Below are 20955 nucleotides of genomic sequence, written 5' to 3' on the forward strand. Positions count from 1 at the left end.
GATGGAGAGAGTGGGACTCCAGGTGCAATGTGAAGAAAGGTAAAAGCAGTTCCTAATAATTTTCCTGCATGCTTGCAACCTTCCTTTGAAACCGTTTGAATGGGATTCTTCCTTTTACTTAGACAATTATCAAATAAATGAGCATAATCCTAGAAGTACACAAGGGAGGAATTTACCATTCATTGAGTGCCTAATAGGCTCCAGTTACAATGTCAGGCATTTACCAACACAACATATCTCATCCCTTCTCAGAACAATTCAGTGAAGTAAGTATGTTTGTTCCTATTTGACCAAAGAGCAGAGTCCTAGCAAGGCTAGTTCAGTTGCCCAAATTTAAACAGTAAGTGTGCCCTTTCACTTACAGCCACCAGTATGCCCCAGTGGTGAGGGCTTAAGGAGATTGTGGCAGCAGGAAGCTAAATAGGACAATTCCCAAAAGGAGGAAAAACTCAGAAGGATAATTTCAGGGACCATTTGGGTAGTAATTTCATTTCCCAGATTCCCTTGATTTCATCCCCAGACCCCTCCTCATCCCCTAAACTTCTTTTTTCATCTCTGGATTTCCTTTTGTGTTTTAACTAATGGCACAACCTCATTTCAGATTCCATGGTAGTTTTCATGACAGGTTGAAGGTCCTGGAAAAATTACCTGCAGGATTCATGCCTTGCTTAGCAGCACCACCTCCTCAAATTCTCTGCCTAGCCACTTCCATAACCAATCTAAATTTTGTGCAGCCCTAAATTTCACCTCTTCTAGTCCTCACTGGCCTCCTCTTCCTTTCCTTAACAGTCTAACATATTTGGGCATTATAAGAGCCTTGTGGTATGTGGGCCCTTCCCCAGGTGTGCATCCTATAACCCTCCCAGTTACCCCCACACATACTTAGCCTGTGTACAGGGACAGAATCATTTGCATCTCAAACCTTGATAGCATAGCCTAACATAGTTCCTGGTACATAAATCCGTCTTCATAGCAACTGATTCAATGACATTTAATTATCATTACCCAGAGAAATGGGCTTATTTGTATGCTATGGGTTTGTCTGCTTTTTTTTTTATGTTATTCAGTTGTTCACCCCTACTCCCAGGACCAAACACTATTTGTCAATGTAGAATTCAAGAAAAAGAGAGAAAAAAATCTTTAAACAGACACAAAGGAAAAAAGAAATCTTTTATTAGTCAAACCGTTCTACAGTTAAAAACACCAACTGTGTTTGATTTCCTCAGCCTGAGAGGATTCAAGGGACACAGTTCTCTATGTTCAAACTGGAACAATTTTAGTCAAATTGAGATTGTTAGTTAATAAACCTGGACATGACATTTTTTCTCTCAGGATATACAGGCTTATTTAACTAAAGTGCAATTCTTTATTTCACAATAAGGATAGATTATCTAATCATAGAATCACAGACCTTGTGAGTTGGAAAAGATTCAAGAAGACTAAACCCTTAATTTTACAGAGGAAGCTGTTAAGGAATCCCAGAGAAAGAAAACTTAACATAGCTCAATGTTAACTTGATCTCCTGACCCCAAATCCAATGCTCTCCCTTCACCATGAACCACTACTCTAATCTAATAGACAAAAATTGAGTGTGTGGCCAACACTGATCTAGGTACTCTCAACAGTTTTTAAATTACAACACGAGAGGGTTACAATGTAGTTAGGATTAAAAACAAAACAAACAAACAAAAAAAAACACCAGCAAGCATTATATAGCTAGCATGGATATCCAAATGCTAAATTCTTCTTTTTTAGGGGAAGGGGTACTAGGGATTAAGCCCAGGAGCAGTCAACTACTAAGCTACACCCCCAGCCCCTTTTTAAAGTTTTTATCTTAAGACAGGGTCCAGCTAAATTGCTGAGATTGACCTGAAACTTGCAATCCTCCTGCCTTAGCCTCTCAAGTCTCTGGGACTACAGGTGTGTGCCACCATGACTGGATCAAATAACAAATTCTTTGGTGGCAATAAATATAACAGATTGAAACTAAAACATGCTAGCTGATAAAGTTAACAACTTCCACATAACTTGCTTTTTGTCAGACATAATGTTGAGTGATAGGAGTCTTTTCAATTATCCACAATGTAAATATTATTAGCTCCTTCATAAAAATGAAAGAATTGAAGCCTACTAAATTGGGGTCACTTGCCAGGGGCCATGCTGCTAGAAAATGGTGGATCTTTAAAATAAACCCTAATCTGTATCACTCCAAATATGGGGTTCTATCCAATTTTACTACACAGCTTCTCAGAATAAATGATCATTACGATTTATTAAACACCTTAATAATATTGATTCACTAGACATGAGTTCTATTGCCCTACAAAAAAATATCAGTTGATTAAATCAGTCATTAATTCATTCATTCAAAAAGAATTTACTGAATGCCTGCTATGCATCAGGCATAGGAATAGGGGGGAAAGGAAAGAAAAGGAAGAGGAAGAGAGTTACAACTATATATAAAATATGAATCATGATTCTTGCTTTGACTACAATTTAACTGGGGAAACTATTGTGTAGCATAGTACTATGATGTCCAGAGGAGAGAACACTAATTCTCCTGTGGACTGAAGAAGTACATTTTGAAATGGGTCTTGAAGGAACTTCATTGGAAACACGACACCACTGGGCAGGAATTTCTAAGCTGAGTAAAGTGCAAACGAAAAAGCAAGCTGGAAGAAAAATGCTCAGTGTTTTCAGAAAAATAGTTCCTGTCACTCGAAAGTAAGGGTGTCTGTGTGTGTGTGTGTGTGTGTGTGTGTGTTTGTTGTGGGTGGAGGTGGGGAGATAAAGCTTAAAGAGAGGTTGGAAGTCTCAGAAACTGAACACTTATCTACGCGGCTAAGGAGCTCAAATTTTATGTCCTGGGCAATCTTTTTTCGATTTTAGATGTGGGTATATTTTTCTCTCCTGCTGTAAGTTGATGCATACTTAGTGCAACAAATTTATATGTCAGGAATTGATAACATAAAAAACAAAAGTTTTCCCTTTCTCCTTGTCCTCTTGTCTTACAAGGTAAGGGTTAAATAGGAGAAAAACATGCTTAGTGTTTATTTTTAGTAATTTGATAGGGGTATGGAAAATATCAAGAGAAAAAGTGACAAAGTACTCCCAGTTTTTTACCGTCTTAGATTTTATACAGATGGGATCAAACCATCAAGGTAAAGAATTAAACATAAATTAAGTTTAATTTTTCTCAAATATTTATTTTGAAGAATTATTGTGAACAAGGCTTTGAGGTACACACAGACAAATAAAGGATAATTATGTCCTTACCACGAATTTTATAGTATAATAATGGACAAAGATTCATAAATGATAAAAACTACCTTTTCATTTGGTTCCTTTCAGTTCCAAATTTTAAAGACTCTCTATGTGGAGAGGTCTTTAAAAAAATAAAATAAAATAAATATTCTGCAATATTTGGCACAGCAGAAAAGAAAACAGTTCCCTCTTTAGCTAACTTTTCTAAGTTTAAACTTTAAAAAGAAAATGATCTCTCTATATTTTTTAACCTCTCTTGGGTTTGTTTTTTTAACAAATATTTCATATATCATACTATTAAAGTATTCCTCGAGTAGTCATGGTCACTCCATGGGAGGATTTATTCGTGTTCCAGTTCTTAAAATACCCGTATATTGCTAAAAGTATGTTTTAAAAGATTTTGTAGGAATAAATAATTTAAAAGATTATTCATGTAGTAATCTTTGTTGTTTTTAAGTTATTAGATATGTATTAATCTAGTAACAGTAGATATCAAAGATTACATAATAAGAGCAATACAGGGGTAGGAGATTAGTATCAAACTCCTATATTTGCCATTTACTAGCTGTATGACATTTCATTTATTAGCTAGATATGGATGAACTATTTCTTTTATTAGAAGATAATAATACTTGCTTTTTGTATCCAAAGAAGTTAGAGAAAGCATCAAATGAGAAAACTCATGTTACAAAAACATTATGAAAGTTGAAAATGATATATATATATATATATATATATATATATATATATATATATCCAAGAGTGGACTTGCCAGATAACATGTTTTTTGAAGAATGACCTTACTGTTTTCCATAATGGCTACAATAATTTACATCCCCACCAACAATGCCCAAACATCCTTTTTAAAAATTTTTTTAGTTGTAGATGGACAGAGTATATTTCTTTTATTTATTTATTTATTTTTATGTGGTAGTGAGGTTCTAACCCAGTGCCTCACATGGTTAGGCAAGTGCTGTACCACTGAGCTACAGCCCCAGCCCCCTCAAAGGGTCCTTTTTTCCCACATTCTCTATAGTATGTGTTATCTTTTGTCATTTTGATAATAGTCATTCTTACTGAAGTGAGGTGATATCTCATTGTGATTTTAATTTGCATTTCCAAAATTATTAGTGATGTTGAGTATTTTGCTCACATACCATGAGCTCCTTTCATGTCTTCTTTTGAGAAATGTATATTTTGGTCTTTTGCCCATTGTTGAATGAGTTTATTTGATGTTTGTGCTATTGAGTTCTTGATATATTCTGGGTATTAAACTTACCTAATGTAGATTAATCCATCACAAATATATTTTTCCATTCTTTAGGTTGTCTCTGTAGTATATGGATTGTTTCTTTTGCTGTAGCTTTTTAGTTTGATGAATTCCCTCTATGTTTAGTTCTGTTTCCTGTGCTTTTTGGGTCTTACCCCCACAAAAATCCTTTCCCATTCCAATATCCTGAATCTATGTTTTCTTCTAGTACTTTTATAGTTTCATGTCTTATATTTAAACCTTTAACCCATTTTGAGTTCTTTATAACAAGTAAGAGAGGTCTAATTTCATTCTTCTGCACATGGATACCCTATTTTCTAAGCAACACTTATTGAAAAGACTATCCTTTTCATTGATGCATAGTGTCAGCACCTTTGTCAAAGATCAGTTGGCTGTAGATGTGTGGAATTATTTCTGGACACACAGTTCTGTTCCATTGGTCTATGTGTTTGTGTTTACGCCAATGCCATACTGTATTTATTACTAATGCTTTCTAGGATATTTTGAAGTCAGGTAGTCAGCCTTGTTCTTTTTGTTCAAGATTACTTTGGGTATCAGAGGTCTTTTGTTCCTCCATATGAAATTTAGGATTGTTTTTCCTAGTTCTTTAAAGAATATCACTGGTATGTTGATGAGGATTGCATAGAATCTGCGTATCACTTTTGGAAGTATGGACATATTAGCAATATTAATTATTTCAATCCATGAATATGGGAGGTCCTTCCATTTTTGTATGTATCCACTTCAATTTCTTTTGTCTGAGTTTTGTAATTTTCATTGTAGAGATCTTTCACTTCCTTAGATATATTTATTTCTGGACATTTTATTTTTGTAATTATTGTGAATGGGAATTCTTTCATGATTTCTTCCCCACCAATTTTGTTATTACTGTATAAAAATGCTACCAATCTTTGTATGTGGATTTCATATTGTAGGATATTACTGAATTTTTTATCAATTCTAAAAATCTTTTAATGGAATCTTCAGGAATTTTTCTCAATATGGAAAATTATGTCACCTTTAAACAGGGATAATTTGTATGCCGTTAGTTTACTTCATCTTGACTAATTTCTCTATGATTTTCAGTACTATGCTGACTAAGAGCAATGAGAATGGCCATTCTTGTATGGTCCAGATCTTGGTATGGTGTAGTCTATGGGTTTCATATATAGAGCCTTTATTATGTTGAGGTATGTTTTTTATATACCTAATTTGATCAGAGTTTTTATCATAAAGGGATGTTACATTTTATCAAATACGTTTTATGTATCTATTGAGATGGCCATATGATTTTTGTCCTTCATTTTGTTTATATTATATATTATATTTATTGACTTGCATATGTTGGACCATCTCACTTGACCATGGTGAATGATCTTTTTGATTTGTGGTTAGATACAATTTGCTAGTATTTTTTTTGAAAATGTTTACATCTATGTTCATTAGATATATTGGTGTAAATCTCCTTTCTTGATATATCCTTGATTAGTTTCAGTATCAGGGTAATGCTGGCTTTATAGAATGACTTTGGAAGAATTTTCCTCTTTCTTTTTTTTTTTAGAAAGAGGAGAGAGAGAAATTTTTAATATTTATTTTTCAATTTTCAGTGGATACAACATCTTTATTTGTATGTGTTGCTGAGGATCAAACCCAGCGCCTCCGCATGCCAGGCAAGCGCGCTACCGCTTGAGCCACATCCCCAGCCCGAATTTTCCTCTTTCAATTCTTTGAAATCATTTGAAAAGAATTTATTTTAATTCTTCCTTAAAAAGAGGTCAGCAGTGAAGCAATGCATCCCTGGACTTTTTATCTCACAACTGATTTTTGGCCTTTTTAGGCTTTATATGTTTTCATAGTTCAATATCACTAGGTTCTATGTTTCCAGAAAATTATCCAATTATTTTAAGATTTCCAATTCATTCACGTATAGTTGTTCCTAATGTTCTCTAGTGATCCTTTATGTCTCTGTGATACTAGTTGTAATATCTCCTTTTTCATTTCTGATTTTATTTAGTTGGTCTTCTCTTTTTTTTTAGTCTAGCTACAGGCTTGTCAATTTTGTTTATCTTTTCAGAAAACCAACTCTTTGTTTTATTTATCTTCTGTATTTTATGTCTCCATTTCATTTACTCCTCTATGATCTTTGTTATTTACATGCTTCTATTTATTTTGGGTTTGGTTTGCTCTTGCTTTTTCTAGGTCTGCCAGATGCATCATTAGCTTGTTTATTTGAAATCTTACTATTTTGATATAGCTATTCCCTCTTAGTACTGCTTTTGTGATATTCCATAAATGTTGGCATGTTTCCATTATTTTAATAAATTTTTAAACTTTAGTTTTGATTTCTTCAATGAACCATTGTTGGTTTAGAATAGTAGGATATTGTTAAATCTCAATGAATTTCAATAGTTTATGAAGTTATTATTATTATTTGTTGTACCAGGGATTGAGCTCAGGGGTAAATTGCCACTGAGCCACATCCCCAACCCTTTTTATTTTTAATTTGGGACAGAGTCTCACTGAATTGCTTAGGACCTTGCTAAGTTGCTGAGGCTAGTCTCAAACTTGAGATCCTCCTGCCTTGTCTCCTGAGTTGCTGGAATTACAGGTGTGTGCCACCACCCCAGCTGAAGTTTCTTTTGTTGTTAATTTGTATCCATTGCTGTCAGAATGGACTTTCACTTAATGGTAGAACACCAAATGTTTTCCCTCTGAGATCAAGCAGGAGACAAAGGTATCTCCTCTCATCACTTTTGACCAAAATTATAGGGAGGTTTTAGACAGAGAAACTTAGTGAAGAAAAGAAGGGGAAGGGAAGGGAAAGGAAAGGAAGGGGGAAGAGAGGAGAAGGGAGAAGAGAGGGGAAGAGTAGGGAGGGGAGGGGCATCAATTTTGAAGAGGAAGAAGGGAAACTTGTGATATATAAGCTGGGGCTCAGTGATGAGAAGGAAGTGTTTGTGGTAACAGTGATGAAACATGGTCCCCTACATTTACATTCCCTACATTACATGGATCCACTTGTGACATCAGCTACAGCTACAGAAGATAGTGTTATGTGAGTTCAGACCCAGGTCAAGTAGGCACTGTCTCAACTCAGGCATGTACAGTGTCTTCTCATTTTCTGTTTCAGAAATTTGCTAAAGCATCAGAGTGCACTCAGCCAATGCTCAAAGAAGTATAAGGGAGTAATGCCACTGAGAGGCACCCTAACCCTAACCCTAATGGGGAAGCTGATAGATAAATGGTCTAGCCTCTCTTCTTCTCAGTGTCAATTATGAGAGGCTTTTCTGATTCTGTGATATCTTGGCAGAATCAAATGCCCATTGCCTTCATAAACAACCCCTAACATTGATATTTCTTCCATGTCTTATGTTCCCTGCTTCTTTATTACTAATTCTTAGGCTTCCAGATAAACTTGTAACACATCCTCATCTCTAGCTCTGTTTGGGGGCAACCCAAAAAAAGACAAGTGAGGGTAACTACAACAGAGACCATAGCATATACTTTAAGTGTGAGAGAGGGATTTAAATACCATGGAAAGATGTTGAGATTGTATTTTAAAATGCAGTTAGGATTCAGTGAAGAGTTTCAGGCAATAGTAATAATAAATGTGTAAGTTTGTGTGTTGGATGCAAATATTTTGGAAGGTGCTTGGGGGAGGAATGGAAAGAAATCTCTCCAGGCTTGAGATTTTCAGTGACCCAGTTCTGTCATTTACTCATTAGGTGACCTGATTATTTCAGAGTTTCTTTGCCATTGATTGAAAGGAAATGCAATACCTGTAAAAGAACACAGTTTGGAGCCAGTAAACATGAGTTTTAATGAGATCCAGCTTTGCCTTTTCACAGCTGTGAAATCTCAAGAAAGTCCCTTAATCTCTGCAAAACTACTTCCTCATTTGTCAAATGAAGACAGTTACACCTCCCTCAGGAGGCCTAAGGGAATATCAAATGAGACCAAAAAATGTGAACATATTTTGGAATCTATAAAACATCAAGACTTTTTAAATAATTATGAGGCAGGTAGAAAAAATCACTCAATTGACAGATGGGAGGAAAGAAATTGTTTTAATGTGTCTTAATTCAGGTACAGTGGTGCCAAGTTTGTTGTATTAAGCCATTTCATACTTACTGAAAAGTATGTTCCTATACTTCATCAGTGATGATACTTCAAACCTTCCAAGAAAAAAAAATCTACCTCTTGAAACAGCTGGAGAGTACAGAATAGTTCCCATTCCTTTTTGCCACCAACTGGATGATATGGAATGGCTTCCACTTGACTTTGAGTGCCTAAAAATGTCCAAACCTTGGGGTAATAAGCTCAGTATTTTTTGGTCATTATTTTCCTCTAAGAATGCATTACTAAATGGCAAAAAAATAGGGAAATCTCAAATGACAGGACTTTTCCAATCTACTATTAGTTGCCAACATCTGGGTGAGCCATTTATCAGTGAAATAGCAGGCATACCAACAAGAAATTTGATAAATGAATTTGGAAACGTCACCCAGCTATGTCTAATCATAATTTAATTATCAGCATCAACCATCTTGCCATTTTATGGGAAGAGTATGTAAGACATCCCACTAATAGAGAACATTCGTTGGTAATAACGCAACTTCTTTTAAAAATGGTTTCATCAATTCTTAATTATAAAAGTGTGTGGTTCATATGAAGTCTTAAATGAAGAAGGAACTCTGATCCAGGGCTTCATTAATGAGAGAGTTGTACAAGGGTAAGGACTCTAAGAATAGTTTTACTTGGGTTTAAAATGAAGCCTCAATAGGACTACTGCAAATCCATAACTATTCTCTTAACTATTTTCAATACAGCCATGCAATGAGTGTCCTTCTTCAAATAACTTTTCACCCCTACTCACATGCCAAAGCAGATAATTCTGCTTTTTCAGCCTTTCTTCTCATTTTAGGAACTATGAAAGGAATAGATGCTGCTATGAATATGTCAGTTACACAGAAAACCTTTATTATTTACCTTTGCCATTCCCAACTAATCTTGGCCTGGTTATAATAATAATAAATCAGAAATAGGAGATTTTTTCTATCAAATGCTGTTGACCCAAAAGAGGTAAAATTTATTCATGGGTTAATAAACAAGTCAAAATCATCTATAGTAATTTTCTGAAGTTTTTCAAGGAGGAGTAAGCAGAGATTTAAGTCCTCTACTTTTTAAGCTCAGAAAATGAAATAGTTATCTTTAAATGAATGTAAAAATAATAATATTTTAAATAATATATTTTGAAAGCAAAAGAGAACGACTTGGAAGGTAGGACACCCTTTTTGGGTGGTAGCAGAATGAAAAAACAATGGATAGAGATAAGCACCCATTTTTCCCACCCTGAAGTACCTCCTCACACCCTTAAATACTGTGTACTATGAGGAAGTCTCCCCACTCCCGCTACTACCCCTATAACTAGATTCTTAGAAATTCCTACCCTGCCCCAAGCTCTACAAGTTGTGTGCTTCCCTGTTCTCCGTATTTGGGCTATCTTTCAAGTCTTTGAAAGATACCTTCTCTCCCTGCAAATAGCCTCTTTGATTTGGCCAGGTAGTTATGCTGTGGTTGTTTGGTTTTTTCCAAGTCCCTGGTATTTTTGATCTCCAGCCACACGTATCCTGGGTTTTTAGATAGTTTCCAGGCTTTCTCTGAGTTATTGAGTTTTTAAATTCTACCTCCCAGGTTTTTTTCCTACCCAATGTCTGCATTTTGTCAATGTTCCATTTTCAAAATTAGAAAAACAACCTAATGGATTTCTTTCGTTTTTCATCTCCCTAAATGATGTTGAGTTTTCTGGAATTTCAAAATTGAAAGGAACTATGGAGTTCAACAAGTCCACCCCACTTGTTAGAATTTTAATCTCCCCTCAAACCCTCAAACCCCCAAATTCCCTGCCTGTGGACTGCTCTGATTATTACGAAGTCCGTTCGCAGATTTATCTCTCTTTTTTTCCCCTGTACTTTATTTTTTGTTTGCTTGTTGACTGTGCATTAGGAATGAAACCCAGGATCTGATTCACACTAGGCAAGCAATCTACCGTTGAGATACATCCCCAGCTGAGATTTAACAATCTTTCCTTATGCAGCTTCAACCGTGGGACCACACAGAACAAAACACACCATTTCCTTATGACAACACTTCAGCTATCTGAATAAAGCTATATTATCCCCTATCCTACCCCAAACTGTTTCCAAGTTAAACAAGCCTAGTCCCTTTTACAGTATATGCCATATTTTCAAAGATCTATAGCAGACATAGTTTTCCTCAGAATAATTGTGTTATCATTATTAATATATAGTTTCCATCTACAAGGAGAAATCTCCTACTTTGGAAAGCCGTAGTATTATCTTATGAGCATTTATAATATAACCACTAAATATACTTACATTTATACTGATGTTTTAGCTTTTAGCATAAATTAATTTAACAGTAAGAAAAAGAGCTACTAATTGTTATGCTTTGCTTAAACGTTAGCAAAAAAATCCACCTCTCTTACTCTCCACCCCAGAAGGCTAGATAACATTAAATTTTTCCTCTGTGGGGTTTTCATCACTGTAACATATTTTTGAAAGTATCACTCCATAAACTGTAAACTCCAAGAAAGCAAAAAGTAAAAAATAAAGTTTGCTACCATGACTGGTGCACAGAGCCCTCACAGATATTTGTTGATAGAATACATGAATCAAAGAGCTTTGCTGTAGTCAAGATACTGGAAGAACTTTAGATGCCTCATTTTTCAGATGGGTAAGCTAAGGCCCAAGGAGACCAGGGATTTATCCAAGATTACACAGGTTTTTTTGTAAGAGAATTATAATTTTAGATAGTTCTAAATCAAAAAATCCCCCAGGGATTTTGATAGCCCTCCTACTCCATTTATAGCCTATGATTTGAGGTCATGCTTACGTAGTTAATACAGGGGCTTTAGCTATGGTAGTGACCAAACCATATAAAAGATAGCTATCAAGAATTATTCCTCTAACTTTGGATAGCACAAAGGGGAGGGAGGGGAAAGGAAGGGGCATGGGGGTAGAAAAGATGGTAGAATGAGATGGACATCATTACTCTAGGTACATATATGATTGCATGAATATTGTGACTCTACTTCATGCACAGCCAGAGAAGTGAAAAATTATGTTTCATGTATGTACTATGAATCAAAATGCATCCTGCTGTCATGCATAACTAATTAGAACAAATAAATAAATAAAATAGATATCATGCTAAAAATAATTATTCCTCTGTCTATTGATTTTCTGAGTATCAAACTGGAAAAATCTCTAAGTGAAATTTTATATATATATATATATATATATATTTTTTTTTTTTTTTAATTATTATACTATACTACTGGTTTAAGTTAAGAAATCACAATATTCAGACTCTGATGTCCTGTTCACCATGGGATTTTCCAAAGGTTAAAAGAGAAAAACAAAATAGATCAACTAAAGTTCCTTGATTAAGAAAATCTGTTTGGGGCTGTGGCTGTGGCTCAGTGGTTAAACACTTGCCTGACATGTGTGAGGCAATGGGTTGAAGTCTCAGCACCACATGTAGATAAATAAAATAAAGGTCTATCAACAACTAAAAAGTTTTTAAAAATAAAAAAGTTTTAAAAAAGAAAATGTTTTTAACTGCTTGCTCCCTGAAGTTTCACTGCTTTAGATATGATCTACACAATAGAGTAGCTACTAGTCATACTTGGCTAATGTAAATTGAGATGTGCTATAAGTATAAAATATATATCACAATTTTAAGACTTGCTACAAAAAGATGTGAAATATCTCACTATGGTTTTTATACTATTACATAATAGCATAATAATACTTCAATGTGAGGTTAAATAAAATATTAAAATTAATACTACATCTCTAAAAATTTTAAATGACATATGTGACACCCACTCATAGCTAAAAATTCTCAGAATGTTAGAAAAGGAGCAGTTCTTCCTCAACTTGATAGAGGAAATCCACAAAAAACTAAAGTTAACATCATATTCATAATGAAAGGATAAAGACTTTTCCTTAAAGAGCAGGAAAAAGGCACGATATTCACTTTCACAAATCTTATTCGATACAATACTGGAAGTTCTAGCTACTGGTTATTGCAAATAAAACTAATAAAAACCACATTTTTTTTGGTGTGGGATTGTAGATGGAACACAGGGCCTCGTATATGTTAGGCAAGCATTCTATCACTGAGTTATATCCCCAGTCCTCAAAACCAGAAAAATTTGAAGGGAAGAAATAAACCTGACTCTATTTACAGATATGATTGTCTATACGGATAACTCCAAGGAATGTGTATTTTTAAAGCTTCTATTATTAATAAGCAGTTCAGCAAGGTCACAGGATATAAGATGAATAGAACAAGATTAGTCATCTTTCTATGGACTAACAATGAATATGAGGAAATTGAGATTAAAAACACAATACCATCAAAATGAATCTTAATGTTATGTATAAAGAGAATCAATAAAACCCCCACAATACCAGGAGACATTACAACTGACATCATAAAAATACAAAGGATCTTTACATATTTTTATGGAAAAATCTTGAGGAAATGGATAAATTGCTAGACACATACACTTCACCAAGAACATACATGTATACACATAAACACACACATATACACATGCACACGCGCACACACACACACACACACACATACACATATATATATGCATATATATATATATATGTATATATATATATATTCTGAACAGACTATTAATAATTAACAATATTGAATCAGTAATAAAAATATTGCCCATTAAAGAAAAGCCGAGAACCAAACAGCTTCACTGTTGAATTGTACCAATCATCAAAAGAAGAACTAATCCCAATTTTCCTTAAACTATTCCAAAAAACAGAAGTGGAAGAAATTCTTCTTCAAGGTCAGAATTACCTTGATACCAATAGCCAAATGACACAACAACAACAAAAAGGAAAACTACATGCCAATATTATTATAATGTACATAGATGCAAAAAATATCAACAAATATAAGCAAACTGAATACAAAGCACATTAAAAGCATTATTCATCATGATCAAGTGGGGTGCATCCCAGGGATGTGAAGATGGTTCAACATACACAAATCAATAATCATGATACACCACATCAACAAAATGAATGACCAAAACTCTGTAATTGTCTCAATAGATACCAGAAATGAGTGGGAATAATCCCACCTGGTATTAAGTATTACTATTAAGCTACAATAATTATGAAAATAAAGTGTTGGTGAAGAGATAGACACAAAGATCAATGGAAAAGCATAGATAATTCAGCAACAGATCCACACAAATATGTCCAAGTGATTTTTTACAAACATGTGAAACCCATAAAATTGGTGCTGTAGCAATTGGATAACCATGGGAAAAAAACACACTTTATGCAAAAAGTAACTAAAAATGTATAATAGATTTACATGTAACAAGTAAAATTCTAAATCTTTTAGAAGAAAATCATGAGAGAAAAATCTTCAGATTCTAGGGCTAAGGTAAATTGTTCTTAGAGTTGATATCTGAAGCACAAGACAACAAAGGAAAATTTCAAAATTGGATCTCGTCAAAATTAAAAACTTTTGCTCTATAAATGCCCCTATGAAAAGGATGAAAAAAAAAACTTGTTATAGACTTGGAGAAAATATTTGCAAACAGCATATTTCACAAAAAACTGGTATCTAGTACATACAAAGAACTCTCAAAACACTACAGTGAAAATAATAAATTTAGAAATTAAGCGAAAGAATGGACAGACATTTTGCTAAAGAGGATATATAGATGGCACATAAACACATGAGAATTTTTTCAGCATAATTATCCATGACAAAAATGAAATTAAATCCATGGACTTGGGTTATGGCTTAGCAGTAGAGCACTTACCCAGCACGTGTGAGGTCCTGGGTTCGATCCTCAGCACCACATAAAAATAAATAAAATAAGGGTATTTGTCCAACTACAACTAAAAGATAAATGTTTTAAAAATGAATTTAAATCCACACCTATTAGAAAAGTCAAAATAATAAAAACATCATATGCTAGCAAAGATATAAAGAAACCATATCATTCATGTATTGATGGTGGGAATGTAAAATGATCCAGCCATTCTGGATAACTGAAAATTAATTATAAAAATAAACACGTTAAATAACAGAATAACAAAATAAAGAAAACTATGTCTTGGAAAAAAAAATAAACACGTGCTTATTATATGACCCAGCAATTACATGCCTATGCATTTATTCCAGATAACTGAAAAATTAGATTCATACTATTTTATTTATAACAGCCAAATATAGAAACCAATTATCTTCCTTTCAGTGAGTGAATGGTTAAACTGTGGTATACCCATACCATGGAGTACCACTCAGCAATAGAAATGAATAAATTAGGGCTGGAGGTGGCTCAAGCGGTAACACACTCGCCTGGCATGAGTGGAGCACTGGGTTTGATCCTCAGCACCACATAAAATAAAATAAAGATGTTGTGTCCACCGAAAACTAAAGAGTAAATTTTAAAAAAATTCTCTCTCTCTCTCTCTCTCAAAAAAAAAGAAATGAATAAATTATTGAAACATACAACAAATCTGGATGAACCCACTGGGAATTATACTAAGAAAATAAAGGCTGTCTGTAAAGTTCAGAAGTTATTATTCTATTCTCCTATGGTTTGTATGTGAGGTGTCTCCCCCAAAGTTCCTATATTAATACAGGAATATTCAGAGGTAAAGTGATTGGGTTTTGAGAGCTATAACCTATTCATTTAATTCTAGTTTGAATGACTCTGTGGGAAATGTAGGCAAGTGGACAATGGCTGGAGGAGGTGGGTCACTAGGATCATATACCTAGAAGGATACATCTTCCCTATGGTCCTTTCCTCTTACCCCTCTTCCTCTGTTTCCCAGTTGTTATGTTCTGAGCTGTTTACATCCATCACACACTTACCCCATGATGTTCTGACTCACTTTGTGCCCAGAGCAATGGAGTTGGCTGTCTGTGGACTGAGACCTCTAAAACCATGAGCCCCAATTAAACTTTTCCTCCTCTAAGTTTTTATATTTTGGTCACAGCAACAACAACCTAACTAAAACACAGTTGCATAACATTCTTGAAATGCCAAAATTATAGATATGAAGAGGTTAGTGGTTGTCGGGGATTAGAGGTTGGTGGGTGGGAGGTAAGTGGATGTGGTTATAAAGGGGCAACACAGGGCTGGGGTGCAGCTCAGTGGTAGAACACTTGCCTAGTATGCAAGAGGCACTAGGGTTGATTCTCAACACCATATATAAATAAATAAATAAATAAATAAATAAATAAATAAAAGGTATTTTGTCCATCTACAATCATAAATAAATAAATAAAGGGCCAAAACAAGGGTTTCTTGTAGTGATGTAATCATTTAGCATCTTAACTGTGGTGGTAAATACATGAACCTACACATGTAATAAATTTGTGTAGAACTCAATACTCACATGTAAGTGAGTACTAGTTAAAACAAAGATCTCTAAAAAGATTGATTATATGTGTCTATGTTATACATGGGTCGTGCTCTCATACTATAGTTTTGAAAATTTCCCATTGAGGGTAACTAAGTAGAATGGTACATAGGATCTCTATATTTGTTTTTACAACTGCATATGAATCTATAATTATTGCAATAAAATTTCCAGTTAAAGAATTATGTGGTCCTCATCAACTTGCTTTTTGATATCACTGCTCTAGAAATTCCCCCTTAATATTCTAAATAGTGGGTAGCCTCCAAAATGAAAATAGATTCAAATGTTAAAACTGTAGATTACCTAAAACTCTCTGTGATTATGTTAAATTTAAAAACCATTTGTATTAACACATTTTAATTTGAAAATTCAATATCAGAGCAGGATTCATAAAACATTGTCTTGTGATGTGAAAGTAAATTTTTATGTAAAGTTGTAACGTTAAGTCTCCAGAGACTGAATATATGGCTATGTACCTGAATCTATACAACATACACTAATTATAGCCTCTATTGTGTATACTTTGCAGGCCACAAAGCATGTCACATATATTGTCTAATTTGATAATCATAAGAGTTCAATCTTACCTATAGGGAAGAGTTTTCCCATTTAACAGACAAGAATATAATAAAGTCAAAGCATAGTAAGTGACTTACCCAAGGTCACACAAATAAGTAATTAATGGAATCAGGACTTGAACCCAGGTCTACTGACTCAAACATACCATAAAATCATCAAATTCCAAATGAATCCTTCCTCCTCCATTTGTATTTCTAATGTCTACAGATAGCTAACTACTTCTTCAACTCATTTCAATGTCACCATTCTTTCTCTTATCAAATCCCTTTTGTTTGATTTATTAATTTCTCTGCTGAAATCAACCATTGCAACTCCCCCTCAGTCTCTGTCATGTTTAGTTTTATGTCTAGAATCTTTCTTTTAATACTCCCTTTTGGATGTGATTGTGGATATGTTCCTCAGTTTTTATCCAGAACTTCTGAAGATAATTCTTCTAGATGTTCCCCCAATTTGTTTCTTTAAAGAAAGGGATTTTTAAAAGCAGACAAGTCTCTCTGTTCAATCTGGTTAAGGTAAAGCCAAAATAATTTATCTTGACAATTAAGGTTCTCCCATGATCCAGCTCCTGTACAAAAACCACTTAGGTATTGCAGGGTAAGGTACTCAACTTCACTAATTCTTATTTCCTATTTCTGTACAACTGAGATAATAGTAATTCATGGTATATTTGAAAGAGTTAAGTGATATAATATATAGAAAGCACTTAACTGTCTGGCACTTGTAAGTGCTCAATAAATATTAACTACAAGTCATAAGTAGTATTTTCCCTCCAGTCACATGTCTCACTCACCCCTCCACCAGGCAACTTGTACTTCCAGCCTTTCCTCCAGTAAGATATCCTCTTTTGTGTGTCCATTACCTAGTACCTTTGCACATACTCTCTGCTCTCTCAGAACCTTCAAAGTAAGGGATTCTCATCTTTGCCTAGCCAATCGTGTGGTGTTCTTCTAAGGGGACATCAAGTGCATTACTCTCCAGGAGGCTTCATTGGGTGTCCCACCCCATGGACAGAATTAAATGCTGTGTCCTCTGCACTCAGAAAGCATCTTATGCATACTCTGTTACATTTATCAAACCTATATTCTAAAGTTATTTATTTATTTTTTTATTTTTATGTATGTATTTTTTTTTTTTTTTTTGGATTTTAACATACCCTATTACACTAGGCTGTAAGCTTCCTGAAAGCCAAACCCACTGGGGAATACAAAGTAGCAATTCAATACATACTTTCTAAATTAATAAATGAATCAAGATATATTGGTACCAAGGGATAGTAAGTGACAAACAATCCTGAAAAAAAAAAAGCAAGAATCATAGATATTCATAGAATCACAATTTGGTCAATGACTCAACTATCAATATTCAACCAGTCTTCTCAGAAAAGTCAACATTTAAACCATCAAGAGCTTCCAAAAATCCAGCCTGAGTGCCTGAGAATGTAGACAAGGGTGTAGAATAATGTTACATACATGCATAGATGAATGTGTTTGTCCTTCTGTTATGTCTATGAGTTTGTCCATGAGTAAGCAGGATGTAGCTCACTTGATTGCAAAAGTAAATATAACATAGTTTGATAATTCTTAGTTCACCTCTCTCAACAGAATAATTGAAAGGTAACTGTACAACTAAAGCTTATTAAAAATATAGTAGATATGTATTCTAAAATGTCAGGTGTGTGTTACTGTTTTTCTATTTTTTCTCATTTCTCATTCTGAAGTTGATCAATGTTTGTTTTGCACAACTGCCTTATATCTCTTTGATCTGCCTTTTTCAGACTGAGAAAACATATGTATTTCAAACATGCCTTGTTTTTCAAAGAAGCCCTTAACTCAACATATAATGATTTCTCTGAAATATGCACAAAACTGATACAATAGATCCTTTATAAAGAGAAGATTGATATAATTTTAAAAATTGTTCTATTACCATTCCTTGCTTAGAAAGGTTTTATTCTCATAAAGATTAAAAATGCTGACACATTTAGTTAATGAAATAATTTTATTTTCTACCAACTAATCTCTAATAGGTTACATCTTAATAAAGTATAGCTTCATATACACCATTAATTTGACACTTCTTTCTTAGTATTTCAATGGCATAAATCCCCCCTCTAAGCACTGATGTAATAATATCTAATGATTTTGAGATGCTGTGTTTTTATTTTCATTCATTCCTAAATATTTTAATACCCTTTATGATGTCTTTGACTCATAGGTCAAGGTGTCAATTTATATCCCAAATATTTGTGAATGTTCATGTGCTATTGATTTCCAGTTTAATTATATTTGGTCAGAGGATATTTTTTGTATGACTTCAATCCCCTTAAAAATCAGTAAGACTTTTTCTGTAGTATACAGTATGGTAAATTTTCATCTATTTTATGTGCACTTAAAAATAATTTTACTCTGTCATTTTCATGCTTTCCTAATTCTTGAACATATAAGCAAATTTATAATAGCTGTTTTAGAAATCTTTTCTGATTTTGTTACTCTTTTATTTCTGAGTATATTTCTATTGATTGATTTTTCTCCTGGGTATGGCTTTATTTCTATGCTTCTTTGCCTTCTTAGTAATTTTTATTGAAACTGAACATTTTGAATTTCATACTATTGGGCACCATTGTTTCACTGAACTTTTTCTTGATGTGTGCTTAAATTACCAGGAATCAACTGAAAACTTTTTTGTATCAAGAATTGAACCCAGGGGAGCTTAATCACTGAGCAACATTCCCAGCCCTTTTTATTTTTTTATTTTGAGATGAGGGTCTCATTAAGTTGCTTAGGGCCTCCCTAAAATGCTCAGGCTGGCCTTGAACTTGTGATCCTCCTGCCTCAGCCTCCTAAGACACTGGGATTACAGGCATGCACCACCACACCCAGCTCAACAGAAACATTTTTTATATCTTTATTTTTATTTATTTTATTTTTATGTGGTGCTGAGGATCAAACCCAGTGCCTCACATGTGCAAGGCAAGGACTCTGCCACTAAGCCACCACAACCTCAGCCCTCAACAGAAATATTTTAATGCTTGCTCTTAAGATGTTTTAGTACGGGCATGCCAACATATATACCATAAATTAATCTAGGGCAAATTTAATCTGACTCCTAATGTTATGCCTTTCTGAGGACTCTACCTGATGCCCTCTCTATTATCAAGTCTTGTTCCATTCTGGTGGGTAAAAACATGAAATTGTTCCACACCTGTATGACTTCCAAGAATTGTTCAACCCGTTACTTTCCAATGATTATTTTCCTAGCCTAGGTTTTTCTGCCCTTACCTATCTGTCGACTGAGACCTAAGGAGAACCTTGTACAGATTTCTAGAGCCATATCTTTGAGTAGCCTCCTTCTTCTCTGATGTTTTGTCTCACAAATTATAGCTCCATTGACTTTTTTTAAACTCTGTTTTTTGTTTCATCAACTCAGCAAGATCACCAGACTTTGTTTGGATTCCCTCACCATGTGATCTAGCATAATTTTTTTTTCTAGGTTGTAAGCTGTTCTCTAGGTTGTAAGTTGTTTCTGTAGGTTGTAAGCCAATTTCTCAAACCTATTGTTGCATGAATTTTATCTTTATTTATAGGTGTTTAGTTGGAGGAAAAATCTTTTTTTCATTGTAGTCAGAAGGGTAAGTCCCTAGAGAATTTTTTAAACTTAAAATGTCAGCCACCATCTATAAATTAGACATTTTCACCCAAAAGCACAAATTCCTAACTTGTATTAATAATGGAAATAGGAATATTGGGTCTATTTTCCTGCATAACATTTTTACATTATCTGCTTAGTGCTTACAAGCAGGATTGACATTCAAAACAGTTTGTAACCAGTACATCACAGATATACCAATGAGAATAAACAAATGCTAAATATAACTGGTAGAAATGCCCTTTAATAGCCATCTAATAATCAGACCTGTTTATGTATGCTTCTTGCTAAATATGTTACTATTACCTACATGGCATGCTTTAGGGATACCAGAAAGCCCTCCCAGCCTCACCACAAATGACTGCCACCAAGATAATCAATCAATAAGTGCATATAGAGTGATATTATAACAGAGCAGAGAGCCCATTAGATTGAAAGCTGGGGCTCTGGGTGCTCAGTTCATGACCTTGGGCAAGTCCTGTCTTCTCCCCACTTTTCTGTCATCAGTGTTATAGAATTACATGACATGATACTCAAAATCTTTGCCTCCTCAAATATTTTGTGAACGTCTTTAATCAATGATTCCTCTATTTTTTCTCTAGCTTGTAAAAAAAAAACACTTATCATAAATGAGAAAAAAAGACTAAACTTGCACAGACATGGCTCAGAGTTGTAATCAATGGC

Source organism: Marmota marmota, unplaced genomic scaffold (assembly GCF_001458135.2).
Source record: "Marmota marmota marmota unplaced genomic scaffold, marMar, whole genome shotgun sequence".
Lineage (NCBI taxonomy): Eukaryota > Metazoa > Chordata > Mammalia > Rodentia > Sciuridae > Marmota > Marmota marmota.